Source organism: Apteryx rowi, unplaced genomic scaffold, assembly GCF_003343035.1.
Source record: "Apteryx rowi isolate R43461 unplaced genomic scaffold, aptRow1 scaffold_32, whole genome shotgun sequence".
Classification (NCBI taxonomy): Eukaryota; Metazoa; Chordata; class Aves; order Apterygiformes; family Apterygidae; genus Apteryx; species Apteryx rowi.
In genome coordinates this window covers 2483594-2488714 of record NW_020449641.1, presented here as the reverse complement: position 1 = coordinate 2488714, position 5121 = coordinate 2483594, and positions in this window count along the sequence as shown.

The following is a 5121-nucleotide window of genomic DNA, read 5'->3' as shown; positions in this document are numbered from 1 at the left end:
CCTGAGCTGAGCGTGAGCGCAGCCCTCGTTGACCTGGGCTCTCCCTGCTGCAGGAGGCCGACGCGGGGGATCTCCACGAGCCCCCGGGGTGCCCCGCGCCCTCCGAGGCCGGCGAGGGATTTCGGGCCGACAACCCGCAAACCTGCACGCGGTCTTCGGCCATCCCTCCCTCCGCCCGAGCATCGCCCGTGCGCCGCTCCGTCCCGCCGCTCGCCCTCTCTCCTCTCCTCCCTGCAGCTCCCCCCGGGCCAACGCAGACCGGTGCCCAGGGCCTCCGAGGGCTCGGCCCGCGGCGGGACGTTCAGAGAGAAAGCTCGGCCGTGGGCCGGGGAATGGAAAAGTACCGGGGCGGCCGGCGGCGGGGTGCCGGCTGGCCGGGCGACACGACGCGACGCGATGCGACGCGACGCCGGCGGGAGCAGGTTGGGTACGGCCAGGTGTACCCAGGGCGTGTTGGAACAGCCAGGCCCCACCACGACATACGAGTTTTTCCACTTCCAGTCCTTTCGCTAGCAGTAAGGACCAAGCCAGATCACAAACACTCCAATTAAAGGGGGGGGGGGGGGAAAGAAGAAGAAAAAAAGAAGAAGAAGAAAAAAGGAAAAAAAGCAGCAAGAAAAAGAGCGCCGGTGAACATAATATCCCCCTCCCTGCCATGTCCATGCACGGGGCTGGTGCTCCCGCATTTCCTTCTAGCCGGAGCCGATGCCTCTTCCCACACCGAGGAAAACATTTTCTGCGTAAAGGCTAAAACTAACACATGACCAGCGAGAGGCAGCAGTTTGTTTAGCTCTCAGAGTTTATTTTAATTGAGGCCTTGTTTTGTAACGAGCACAGCGGCGACAGGGGGAGCCTCCTGGGATCGGGGGGGCTGTTCCGGGGGATTTTCCTTATCAATAAAAATAAGTGTCGTATATTTAAATTAGCAAGAACCGGAAGGGATGTGTGCTTGGCTTCTTTGTTTTCTTGGAAGTTGAACTGACACATTTGCTTATTAAGGATTTTAGTGGCTGCCTGAGATACCGGGGCAGGGACTGTACAGTCCTCGCAAAGTGCTACCTTTAATGTCTCTGACCTCGATGGGGGAGGAAGGAGGGGGAGAGAGACGAGCCCTGCGTTCATGCTGACAGGCAGAAACCAGCCTGGTAAACTCGAGTAGTTTGTTATGATGATGCACAAAAAAAGAAGAAAAAAAAAAAAAAAAGGAAGAAAAACCATGTGATTTTTATGCAAATCAGGTGAATGGACGGTTAAAAAAGCCCTAAATGTCAGGTAGATAAGATCACATACACCTAGAGCAGTGTCATGATATTCTTTGTACGTTACATTCATACTGGAAACCAAAACATGTTACAGAAATCAGACACCCACAAAAAGCTCAGAGATTGCACTGAGAACAGGTTCCTGCAAAGCACCAACCTCTGACAAAAAAGTAGGTTAGATTAGAAAACAAGATAATTCAATTGAACCAGGGAATACACTGTCCCCATGCAGTGTGCAGCCTGTCCTTCGTGCACGCACATTAATATGCACAAAACTCCTTTTAAGTAACGTTGGTGCCGTAGCACCCAGCTCTTAAAAAGACAGGCTTCCCAGGGCCGCTCCGATAATCCATCCTCGACTGCCACGGGGAGGGGGAGAGATTTAGAGGACCTTTTCTTTAAGGCGAAACTTTTGTGCCTGGGACAGGTTTTTCAGAAGTCCTGGCAGCTGTTTCGTATGGGCATGGGTAAGCCTCGTGGCCTGAAGGAGTTAATTTAAAGAGAAAAAATTATAATGGGTCTTTGTTTATTTGAACAGTGCTTCGTGACAGGCGAGGCAGCTCTTTCCAGAGGTGCAGTTTACCTGGAAAGAATACGCGCTTGCATCTGTAACGCTTAAAAACCCGCTCCTGTGGAGAGGCACAGCACCACAGGCCGGGTGGTCTTTCATCATCGCCGATCAATATGTCCAGCTCCGAGGGCCTTAAATACAAAACCGTAGCTCTAAAGGACGGCTGAAGAATTTCAGACCGGTTTGCGTCCTTAACACTAACATGCAGGCAGAGGTTGCTCTCCATCCGAGGAGCTTTCTGCGGGGAGATGGAGAGCGGCTCCAGCGCGATGCCCCGCGGGGGGTGTGAAACGCAGCGGCCTGCTGCACCTGTAGCAACGCCGGGCCCCGCTCCGGCTCCGGCTCCTGCTCCGGCTCCTGTTCCTGCTCGACGGCACGGCGCGTCCCCAGGACCCGCACCTCTGCGCCTGGGCCCTGGGGTGCAGCAAAACTTTGCCGAACTCCCGCAAGGCCGTTTTCAAGCAGAACATCCCCCCCGCCGCCATCCCCATCCCTGCAACGCCGAGCGGCACCCTGGGGTTAAAATCCCTGCCCGTGCCCAGAGCTGCAGCCCCGGGGCTCTGCACGATGCCGGTGCAGGTTTTAAAGCGGGGGCGTTCGGGCCGGACCCCCTGCGAGAGCCCCAGCACCGAGCGCAGCCCTGGCCGGCAGCTGCACGAAGAGGGGCAGCGAGGGGAGATGCCCCGAGGCCGAAGGCCAGAGCCCAAGTGCAGAAACCTCCTCCGGCCGGGGTGCAGGGGCTGCCAACGGCATTCCCCCATCTGCCTCCCGCGCCCCCGGGGACCCTGCCAGCACGGGGCCACCTGTCTCCCCGAAACGAAGCCACCAGCGCGCGCCCTGCGGCCGGGTACCCGCCGCCCGGCCTCCTTGCACCGGCTCCTGCCGGCAACAAACCCAACCTCGCTGCAAAGCGGAGCTGCCCCGGCCATCCCCGTCTCCGAGCATGGGCCAGCTGGGGCTACCACGGGACCGGGAAGGGAAGAGGTGACAAGGCCTCGTCTTGCTCGGCACCGACCCCTCCGGCCAGCGGGGGACCGGCGCGCCGCGGGGAGCCCACGAGACGCCCCCTTCGCCGGCACCCCGAAACCCCCGCGGGGCGCCGCCGCGGCTTTTCGGGGCGCAGGGGCGAGCGGGCTGCAGGCGCCGCGCCAGGGGCGGGCGGCGGGAGCCGGAGGAGGCTGCGGCCGGGCCGCCGGTTACGTAGCAGGGAGGAAGAGCGTATATTAAAGTGCAAGGAGAAAGGCACGAAATCCCAGGAAGGCTCGCAGGCCGAGAGAGCGCGCGCCGAGCTCCCGGCCCAAAGAGGATGCTTGTGGCTGATTTATAAGTCCCGGTAAACAGAGGGGTTATAATGGAAACTCTGATGCAAGCCCGCATTTGGCAGTGGCGAGACATAACAAGAATCTCCTCTGTAAAAGTGCTACTTGTCCAGAAGTCGTGATCAACCTTGGATCTCCGCAAAAATCCAACAACAACCCCTCTACCTCCTCCCTAACTTTTGGCAAACATTGCATTCAACCAGTCACACAATCCAGCTAAAACGAAAGCGTCAGGCTGCAGAAAAAGACAAGCAGAAAGGATCTTTTTTTTTTTTTTTCTTTTCCCCCTTTAATTTCATTGCTGTAAAAAACAAAATCCCGGAGGGCAGTTTATATTATTTGGTCCATTTTTTGTTCGTTTACAAGCTAGCCGCTTTGCAAGCACCTACAGAGCCACCTTCCCGGTGCCCGGATCGTAGCACCGACCAGATCGAGCCACATTCACTGACTTGGAATTACATATTGCTTTTTAACTACAGGAAAGACGTCTTTCAAGCATATCTGTACATCTCAAGGGTCTCAGTAGCAGCATTTCTATTTCGCCACCAGGCTATTTTTAATGATAAGATGAGTCGCATTAGCAGAACGGCTTTCTTCCTAATTTTTTTCCTGCTTTAAAGCAGGTTCTGAGCATTTCCGTTCAAGAACTCTGCTGTGAAATAAAAATAAAAGCAGCGTAAAGCATACAGTTACTTGGCGTTAAGGTTGCACATTTCATGGGACTCATGCGTAATTGAATCAGTAGCTCTGAGCAATTGTATTAGCTGGATCGAGGGCACTGTGACCTGTGGTGGTTATTCTTGTAAACAAATTTCTATTAATTGTAATGGCCCAGGAATACCATCACACACCGAGAGCACACCCTCCCCCTCCTTTCTGCTACACCGAAGTGGCCACCGGGCATTCACAACGCCCTGCAGCCGAAAAACTGTCAGGGAAAAATATTAGACTTCAAAGCGGCTGATATATCTATGACACAAACGCACTGCAAGCAGGCCTGAGTGGATGCACAGTCAAAATAAATATGCAATGCTCGGAGGTGCAGATGTACAAATCTCGGCAGATCTACATATAGGGTGATAAATTTACATAGAGGACTAGAATAATGCGTTCGTAAGCTCCCTTCTCCCTCCACCCCCCTCCCCCCTGCAAATCTATCTGTAATATGGATTGGAAAGTCTTTGCATTTTCGCCGCTGCCCAAAGCCTCCTCCAACGGCAAAGGCAGGCCTCCACAGTCCCCTCCGAGAGATCGGAAATAAACGCGGGCTAAAACTACTTAAAAAAAAAAAAAGCCTTCCACTTCATCTCACAAGGAAAACCAAACACAATTTTGCATACGACCATAGTTAGACATTTACATACAAACAGAGGAATTCAGATATTTACAAACTGCTTACAATCTATTTTGCAACAATAACAACAACAACTATGATGAATTCACCCACCACTTAAGAGTCCTGGAAAGAAAAAGAGAAAACGGATAAAAATAAATCAGAATCCTTTTCTCGAGAACAAGCATACTCCTCGCCTTAAAGTGCAACGCCAAAAAAAAAAAGGAAAAAAAAAAAGGGAGGGGGAAATGCACCAGGGAGTGGGGCGAAAGGGTTTTGATGTTTAAGGAGAAAGCTTCTTTCACCGACAGTAAATCCCTTCTAAGATCATGAGAGCCGAGTATGGTTATGTATGTAAAAAAAGAATGGTGACTGAGGAAAAAAAAAAAAATCCAGTGCAATGCAGCAGGATCCCGGGGTTGGTTTCTTTTTGATTTTTTTCTGCCTTAAAAAAAACCCAAAAAACAAAAAACGCGAAACTTGTCAAAAGAAGGGGAAAAAATAACAAAAAAAAGCCTAGTTTTCTAATCTCTTCCTTTCCTCCCTTTTGCACCGCCCGAGATGCCTATTTGCCCGCGCCAGCGGGGCGCGCGCTCCCCTTCGCCCCCCGGGGGCGGCGGGCCGGGGCGCACAGGC